Source organism: Erpetoichthys calabaricus, chromosome 7 (genome assembly GCF_900747795.2).
Source record: "Erpetoichthys calabaricus chromosome 7, fErpCal1.3, whole genome shotgun sequence".
Classification (NCBI taxonomy): Eukaryota; Metazoa; Chordata; class Cladistia; order Polypteriformes; family Polypteridae; genus Erpetoichthys; species Erpetoichthys calabaricus.
The window spans coordinates 163,737,907-163,748,289 of record NC_041400.2 but is presented as its reverse complement, the minus strand read 5'-3'; positions in this window follow the sequence as shown (position 1 = coordinate 163,748,289).

The following is a 10,383-nucleotide window of genomic DNA, read 5'->3' as shown; positions in this document are numbered from 1 at the left end:
CACCACAGTAGTTTTCCTCCAAATTGTAATAAGTTGGCCAGGCACAGCGCAAGTTTAATTTAGACTCTAAACATTTGTTTGAATAGTTCTGACTTCTGAGTGTGAAATACAGGAGAATACCCATGTAGCTTTTTTCTAGGGACCAACAGAAAAAAAGTGTTAAATGTAGGAAATTGTCGATTTCTTAGGATCCCATTAGTTCATATCTGATTTCACTGATGTAAAAGAGAACACACATAAAGGGTTGAGGCAATATATGGAGCAAACCGTATATTAAGGAGCAAAACAAAAAACACGGTTTAACGTGTAGCGTCAGAAATGTGTTTACAGATGCGTGTCTAACATTATGCTGGAGAAAGATGGCGGCGGTACTGGTTATGAAGTTGGTGAGGTGGAACGGGCGGGTCCAGGAGTCCCAGAAACAGATTTGTTGGTTTCCAGATCTGCAGGGAGAAGGAGAGGAGAAGCATGATAAGGCAGCACCAAGTCATGGCTCAAGCTGTAAATACAAGTCAACAAGCCATGAAATTGTCTCCCAGGCACGCATCTGTGACATTGCACTCAGCGTTTTTTCTATATGTTTTCACTGCCGTTATTTTTAGGATTAGTAGTTATCCAATTTGAAGTGTTCTCATTTGGTCTATTGAATTATTATTTTCTTTTTTGTTGCCTCCAATTGTTTTTACATTTCTTGAGCACCGCAATTTTGTTTAGAGTAACCGTACCATTGTTTTAAGAGGTCGCATAAACCTTGCATTTGACATCGGAAACCAAAAAGAATCCATTTACACTGCAGTTCAATTTCCATTTTTTCACTTACATGTTACAATGATCTGATTTTTTTAGAAAAGCATGATTAGCAAAACTATGTCATGAAATTAAAATTTTCCATTAAATATTTACAATGCTCTTGTAATGACTGTTTTGCAACCAAGCCTTTCATGTTGCTCTTGCCACTCTTGTCTCCTGTCCTTAACACCACCTATTTTTATGTGCAGCACATCGGCTGGGGTAAATGCAATCAAAACCGATCCACTGCTGTAGAGCTGTGATTCCACACTCAGATACAGTGGGTTAAATACTCTGAGTGGTGCACTGACAGTGACAATGCTAAAGCAGCTGTGGTATTTGGAATAGTTTGGCCATTCCGTGTATCATTATATTGTTACAGGTTGATTACAATCAGATGCCTTAAACTAATAAACAATATGCAGTTAATTTCAGTGTATTTGATAAAGCCACGTCAGAGATGTGAATCTAAAAAACAAAGGGAAACCACACAGGAACAGTAGCACTGCTTTGACGCTGAGTGCCACCAGTTTGCAAAACCAAGCGGAGAACTTGCATACGCCAAGGATTGAGCTGGCATGAAAATGTGCATGGCTTTATGACAACTTTAGTTTTTATACATCGCAATGTGAGCGCAGAAACGGGTGTACGCAACATTTTTGTGTGTTCACACAGTTTATACATGAGGCCCCTGGAGACCTCAGCCAACTAGCCACCTACCACCTCCTGGTCCTTCTATAGTGCAGTCCATGATTCCAATGCTCCTTTATCTGAAATGACTTTTCTATACACAGGAGAACAGCATGTCAGTAGAGCAGTGGCACCAAGTGCCACATCCAGATACAGAGAAGAGAAACAGAATAGAGGAGGGTTAGTAATGGTTTAGAAATATTGTATTACTTGTATTTTTGTACAATTCATTAACAAACAGAAATTCAGTATGCACAGCTAATCCACAGCTCTAGTCAGGGTATGCTAAACTAAAGCAATGAGTCTTCAGCCTGGATTTAAAAGCTGAGACTGAAGGGACATCTGTTATATTATAAGGCAGATCATTTCACAGGATTTGGACCCAGAAACTATAAGCTCGACCTCTCACTGTTATTTTATAAATCCTTGGAATCTTAAGTAGGCTGACATCTTGGGATGTCAATGTGTGCACTGCTTTGCAAGTATTGATAATTTCAGAAGGGTAGGCAGGGCCTTGGCCATTTAAGGCTTTATATGTTAAAAAGAGGGTTGTAAAATCAGCCCCAAGCTTAACTGGGAGCCAGTGCATGGACCTGTAAACTGGAGTTTGTTGTTTATACAATTTACTATTCAAAAACCAAAGTAGAGTAGCCATTTTGTTTGAAATTAATTAAACTCATTTTTTATTAAATAGTGCTGCTTCCAGAAGACATGCTCACACAGTTCTTCAAATGTATAACAATTTAGAAAATGTGTAAATGATGTAACATTTAGGTGCATTCTGGGACTTAACTAAGTGTTTTGAAAGTTGAAGCATTTTAATTTTTTGTTTATTTGCTAAATTAACGGCAGAGGTTTTGTATGACTCATATCAAAAAATAACTATGATAACGGAGTGTAATTACATGTTTTAGTAAAGCGCATAAAATTCAGTTTTTTTAATAGCATTTCACAATGTCACGTACTGTAGCTAAAAGCTAAATTTAAACTGACAGATTCTAACTTAAGGGATGAAAAATTTCATCCATTGATGCACACATAGCTGTAGTTGTGGAGTGTCTATAGCTAATTGTAGTTTTTATTTCTTATTTCGCAAACCTAACATTTTTGAAACAAGTACCCAATGGAGAGTTAAAAATCTATGTTAGTATCTGCCCACATGCTCTAGCAACTGACGTGACGGTGAGTTGAAGGACATGAGTGCGACCTTGCTGGCATTTCAATAACTCGTTGGGGATTTGCTTTGCCGTCAGAATAAAATCAGGAAATAAACATAAGCAAGGGAACAAACTCTCACTGTAACATAACAACATACTGTTGAAAGGTCATTTTCCTTACAGTGCCTCCTCAAAGTCACAATGACAAAAAAAAAAGAAAACAACCACAAAAAGAACCAAAACCATTTACAAAATAAATATTAATTTCATACTTAACTTGTATTAATGAATCATTGAAGCCAGTCCACAACAGACTCTGCCGGGAATCCCCAAGTGAGTACAGACAGGGTGAATTTTGCTGTAACAGATAGGACGCTCTCTATCTGCCTTTCTTAGCCGAGGTGCTCTCAGTGTGCTGGCTGCAGTCTTGTCCAGGTACTCCATCATGTCTTGGGTTCAGCAGTTCTTCAGGTCTTCACTGCCACAATATACTAACATTTTAATGCTTTGTCACAGGCTGATGCAGCTTAATAATGAAAAGAAAAAGCAAGACTGTTTAATAAAAAGGAAAGTAAGCAATGTAACATAATAGTAATAATAATACATAGAAATAAAATCTATATAGTACATGTGTAGCGGTCAGGGGCCGCTAAGATTCACACCGTCAAAGATGACGGTGATTTATTTTAATAGCAGAGATCCCAGGAACGTCCCCAGCCTTGGATCGACCCACACACACTCACCACAGAGACAATGAAGCACACTGGGAATGGCAAACAATTACAAATATAATGACCCGAAATAAGTAATGAAACAGTAATACCACCCCTGACCCCTTCGGCGATATTACACATAAACAAAATAAACACAAACACCACACAGCAAAGTCCATATATACCAAACAGGTTGAAAGACGAAAAGTGACCAAGTTAAGTCCAGCGATCTGTATGTTGATATGGAGAAGGAAAAATACAGTCCTACCGGTAGTTACTGATGATGTTGATGGTTGATGGTTGATTCAGGAGCGCTCCACTCTTCCGGAAAACCAAATAATCCAACACAGTTCTCAGTGTACAGGTAGACAGACAATCCAGACCCCAACAAACGAATACAGTCCAAGACAAAATGATTAGAGTTCCAATAACAGCCGGAGAGACGACAAATAACCGCAACAAACCAAAACAAAACAAAACTTTTTTTCTCTTTGCCTTCTGCCCTCCTTTTAACTGCCTGTGGCTACCTTTGACCCCAGCAGCCCCAGCAGGGACTGCTGGGAGATGCAGTTCTTAAGTAGCACTGCTACACATGAAAGAATAATATTACATATGCAGATTATGTGAATGCAAAGCTTATTGCATACAAAGACTGCAGTGGCGTGTTGAATATTGTTTGGACTTCACTTATATCGATAAAATTAGGAATTGCAGGAAGCAAGAACTTCTAAATATTCTTATTATTTTAGATTCAGAGTATTTTCCTTACTTTTACATAAAAGTACAAATGGTGAATTCCTTAAGTCCCTCATATATATCTATCTATCTATCTCTATCTATATATATATATATAATGCTAAGGTCTGTCAATGTGTCATACATCTGCTCACACACTACTGGGGCTAGAAGCATGATCTTGTTCTTAACTGATATCCTATAACCTGATACGTTCCTGAAATTCAAAAAAAACTGTAGGTAGTGGCAACCTGTTGGGCATGACCTGTGGTCGTGTGTTTAGGGCAAAGTGATCGAGAAACCAAGTGATGATCACCAGAATGGCACAAAGAGAAAGAAGAGCAGCGACATCCACTAAGTGTCAAGCAAATTGCAGACAGAAATTAGGTGACGTAGAACAAGAAACGATAAGAATACAAGAGGCTGAGTCGCATTGACTTAGACTGCAAGACTAAGTACAGAAAACTGAAGGGAAGAGCACTCCAGAGACAGAAATGGACAAGGACAATCAAGAACATTGTCATACAATCAAAACTTACAGCCATTTGAATGCATTGCAACACCCTTATATCAATGTTCTTTGAAGACTTCAACTTAGCAAAATTGCATCAGTGATGTGACTAATGTCATGCTGTGTTTTTTAATGTTGAAAACACAGGAATGTGTTCTTAAACCTTGCCCAAGATGAGCCATCCATCCATCCATTGTCTCCCGCTTATCCGAGGTCGGGTCGCGGGGGCAGCAGCTTGAGCAGAGATGCCCAGACTTCCCTCTCCCAGATGAGCCACCAAAAGTAATAAAATACATTATGACTTCTAAAAGAATGGAAAGAATTCAATATTTAGAAAGCATAAGAGTCATCAACAGTTCTAATCTTTTAACTTTTCAAGTTACATTTTATTTTAGGACACTGGGTCTGCATGTTTCACTAGTTCTTAAATAAAATGGTATACAACACATTACATCGATTGATGCAAGTGGCCAGGCTGAAACAAGAATGTGTCCACGGAAACAAAATGTAAAGTAAATACAGAGCAGCATTAGTGACAAAGAAAAAATAAAATTAAAATGAATTCTCAAACAAATTTAAAATGTATCCTTAACAAGCAAAAAATAAATGACCCTGATAATCAGCAGGTTCAGAAAATGAACAAATGAATGAATAGGACACTGTAGTCCAGTCTACAAGAAGTGGCATTCAGACCCACAATTCATCAGAATGAAGAAACCTGAGATTATTTTCTACTGTTCTAAAAATAGGCAGTTTATGACAATTTTTCTATCCAATTTCCATATCTAATTTCTCCTGCAGAAATGGGGGCAGGGCGGGATGGAAGGATGCCCAGAAGAGGATGGCAGGATATTTAGGAGTATATACACACACACACACACACACACTGTCTCAGATCAGAGTGCAAATTAGAGCCAAAGATCAACCAAACTGCATGTCCTTGGACTGCAGTAGGAATCCAAAGTCCTCAGAGGAAAGTCGAGTAAATGTGGGAACAATGTGCCAACTCCAATATGCCGTAATTCCAATCTGGTTGCCAATGCTGCGAGGTGGTAAATCATCCTGCTCACACAATATCAGTAATTGGGGTCCAAGAGCTGGGAGGCAGCAATGCAACATGAAGCACTGTGGTGCCATCCAGGGATAATAATAACTCTTCACCATATTAAAATGAGATTTTTCAACTGCTTGTGATCTTTTATGATTCGATAAATTGGGAATGCTGAATTATTTATACAGTGTTGTATTGAGCCCCTGAGGATACCTAAGAACAAGACAGCTGCAGAGAAACTGAATATTTTTATTTTTCCCTGCATACAGAGGGAGAGTAAATGAACAAAAAACAGAATACAGCTCCAAAAAAACAAGGATTTATCCACAGACTGGCACTTAAAATCAGGATAAGACATAAAGCTCTAAAGCATTTACAGTCTCTTAACATTTCAGTCCTTTAGCAGTCATTTTCTGAGTTTTGTTCTTGTTCATCTTCAGTGTTATTAAACTCACTCAGCTATTGCTACTTCTGCCTTTCTTGTATCTCATCTCGTCTTTTGAGTTACAGGCTTAATTGGCCATTATTTACTACAGGAACAAAAAGTGGTGCCATGATTACCGTCTTCCGGTGAAGTTTACATGTTCTCTCCACATTCATGTTGGTTTTCCTCCAGATTCTCACATTTTCAACCACATCCCAAACACTGAGTGCTAGAATATTTCACAAGCACTACATTGGCCCCATGGAGGCTGTGCCAGTGAGTGTCCTGTAATGGACTGCCCACTTATCCTAGTTTGGTACCTACCTTGTTCCCAATTCTTCTGGGACTTCTTGTGGAGCAAAACTGGGTAAAGAGCATGGATTGATGGATGGATAAATCGTACCACCTTGGAGGTGCTTTAATATGGCCTTCAATTAACTGATGTCTTGTCTTGGCTTGGTTTAAAAAAATAGTGCATAAAGATTAATTTCCTACTTTTTAAATTTATTTTCTGTTATGTTTACTGCTCACGCTGATCCTAAACAACTGAATGTTATATTAAAAAGGACCAGGATAGTAGAGACAAGTAAGAATCTTTCTGCCTCAAACGCAGAACAATGCATGTAGTACTCTGAGACAGCCTAAAGACAACGATGCCATATAAAATATAAATCAACCTGAACCTAACAGCAGATCTCAAGCCATAGATCCCATTTGTGTCAGGTGGTGAAGCGGGTAGCTTAGTTTCCTGTCAGACCTTGTGCCCTGGGTCATGAACCATCTCAGTTAATGGGACACATTCTGGACCCCCTGGAGGTCATAGCAAAGTAGAGATTAAACAAAACTGAGTGCCATTATGGACAATGCTGGAAATCCTCTTTCTGACACACAAACACTGAGAACTTTCAGTCAATTAATTATTCAGCAGAAGTGTGTCAAGAAACGCTACGGGGGCTCCTTTATACCAACAGCAATGCGTTTGCATAACACCTCACTGGGACTGGCAAAGCCAAGACAGATGTTTTCATTGTGTTTAGTTATTCTGGTGTGTGTTCACACAATGCTGTATGTCTATCTATCTATCTATCTACAGTATCTATCTTGTGTAAAACACCTTAAAGCGGTATCCGTCAATAAGGGCGCGCACAAAAAGGCGACCTTCAAAAGGGCGACCTCAATTGAGCGCCGAATAAAGGCGCGCGTAAATAAAGGCGAGCTTCAAAAGGGCGACCTCAATTGAGCGCCGAATAACTGTGCGCATAAATAAAGGAGTGCTTCAAAAGGGTGACGTTCAAAAGGGCAAACGCAACAAAATTATTACAGAAAATTTATTAGATAAAGGTATAAAAAGATAAACATATAAATTAATTAGATAAAGGAACGTATTAGATAAACGTATAAAAAGGTGAAAGCAAGAATATTAAAACATCCAATTAATTAATGCATGAACTTCTAACAAACTACTTCTAACGAACTATTTCTAAAGCTGTCTATATTTCGTTGTTTTCAAAATTACAGAAAATTAGATTAAGGCAATGACTGAACATATTTCGTTGTTTTCAAAATTACAGAAAATTAGATTAAGGCAATGACTGAATGTATAAAAAGGTGAAAGCAAGTTACACTTGAAGCTGTAGACCTTTGTTGCTCTTCACATATTCCAGAGCCATTTCAACTAAATTATCTACGAACGCCTTTATTTGCCGTGCTCAATTGAGGTCACCTTTTTGAAGCGCTCCTTTATTTACGCGCGCATTTATTCGGCGCTCAATTGAGGTCGCCCTTTTGAAGGTCGCCTTTATTTACGTGCGCCTTTATTCTCCGCGCCCAATTGAGGTCGCCCTTTTGAAGGTCGCCTTTTTGTGCACGCCCTTATTGAATTGAACCCCTTAAAGCTATTATTAATAAACAGATATACATTTTATTTTACACTATCTGAATTTATGCTGGCTCTTCTTTTATTCACCTTAATAAAAGGATAAGTGTCTGTGTGTCCATCTGATTCCTATATCTCTGTCATTCCTCTAGACGGTGCATCACAAACATTAACACAGCTTTTATGAGTCACAAACCAAATGGCATAAACAGATGAATACCTGTACATTGCATGATGCACTGCAAATTCTAACCCTGAGGCCTGTGCTGATTATTTAGATTTCAACGCATCTTACTCAGCCATGTAGCACAGCAAGTGCTGAGTATTCTGTATTAGTATTTGAAGCCGCTATGGGTTTTTGGTACAGTCACTTCTTGTAGGAACGTATTGTAGTGTTGTTGCTTTTCCTGTTCAGTTAAACAAAACTGAGTACCATTATGAACAATGCTGCACATCCTCTCTCTGACAAACTAACACTGAGAACTTTCATTCAATGAATTATTCAGCAGAAGTGTGTCAAGAAAAGCTATGGGGGCTCCTTTATACCAACAGCAATATGTCTGCATAATGCCTCACTGGGACTGGGACTGCCAAGACAGATGTTCTCGTCATGTTTAGTTATTCTGGTGTGTGTTCAGACAATGCTGCCTATCTATCTATCTATCTATCTATCTATCTATCTATCTATCTATCTATCTATCTATCTATCTATCTATCTATCTATCTATCTATCTTGTGTAAAGCACCTTAAAGCTGTTATTAATAAACAGACATACATTTTATTTTACACTATCTGAATTTATGCTGGCTCTTCTTTTATTTAATGTAATAAAAGGATACGTGTCTGCATGTCCATCTGATTGCTATGTCTCTGTCGTTCCACTAGATGGTGCATCACAAACATTAACACATCTTTTATGAGTCACAAACCAAATGGCATAAACAGACGTACTGTATATCTGTACATTGCATGGTGCACTGCAAATGCTAACCCTGAGGCCTGTGCTCATTATTTAGATTTCAACGCATCTTACTTAGCCATGAAGCACAGCAAGTGCTGAGTATTCTGTATTAGTATTTGAAGCCACTACTACGGGTTTTATTTTGAAACTGTCACTTCTTGTAGGAACGTATTGTAGTGTTGTTGCCTTTACTGTTCAGCAGCGGTAATGGAAGACGTTGCAGAGAAGAAGTTTTCAAATTGAAATCTGTTAAAGTGTTAAAATGACATATATTTAAGCATTTGAGCTAAGCTTTTACTTAACCGGTTTCTTGCACACTTACTTTTGAAAAAGTGTGGATTTTTTTTTTCTCAACAGAATTTCCAATTAGTAAAGGGATTGTAATGGCCACACCACATGGCATTTAGTGTTTGCATTATACAGTATTACAATGTAATTTATTTATAATATGTTATGTTAAAAAAAAAAGATTGGAAAGAAAAAAATAGTTGGGGCAATTATCAGTGTTAATTTTATACAGTTTATGATGAACTTTGTAGTATTTTCCCAAATACTAAATAAGAAAGTGATAACATTCAGTTAATACAGACTCACATTTGCTCGTAGTTGTAGTAATGCTAATGCTTTATAATTCATGTAAATACACATTACATTTAATGGTGCTAGAAAATGTTTTAAATCTTCTGAGATATTTTTATGAAAACAGTGAAAGGTGAGGCCTTCCCAAATGTCTCACAAAACAGATTTCACCCCAAGGCCACCTTGGCCCCTGCCACATAATGGAGGTTAGGCTTCTAAATTCAAAGGGAATAGCAAAGAGTCTGAAAAGCTTGAAGGATGTCTCCCTAGGGGGAGAAACAGAAAAAAATTCTAGATGGAGGCAAAGACGAGACCACAAGAAATCTTTAATAAAATTGAAGATGTATTAACTGAAAATAGAAAATATAACAAAATGCTCAGGAGTCAAAAAGGAATTGCCTAAAAGGCAAACCTCAGCAAACAAGTCCCAATACATAAACCAGAAAATGAAATCCTTTCAAGTGAACCAGAAATGTAAAAACAGAAACCAGAAAGCTGAAGAATAGCAATAATGGAAAAATAGAACTCACCAAACCACCAAGCGTATTCAATGAACAACAAGGGACTGCATTTCCCATGAGCCTTTACAGGGCTGGGAGCTGTCCCTCAGTGGTGATGTACAGGTGGCCCCGCCTCTTGGGGAACCACCCACAAATTATAAGGAAATTCACAGAGCAAATCAAAGCATATGAAAAGAAATAATAAACAAAACTGGTATAAAATACATAATGGCACAAATAATAAAAATAACTAGCAATATTAACATCAAAATTGCACAAAAAGGACATAAAAAGGAATTAAAGTGTAAGTTAATGGAAGATCTCTGGCTTACACATAATGGATATTTGCCACTTCTGCGTTGTTTACTTGAGTGCCGTCCCAACTGGTGACAACTG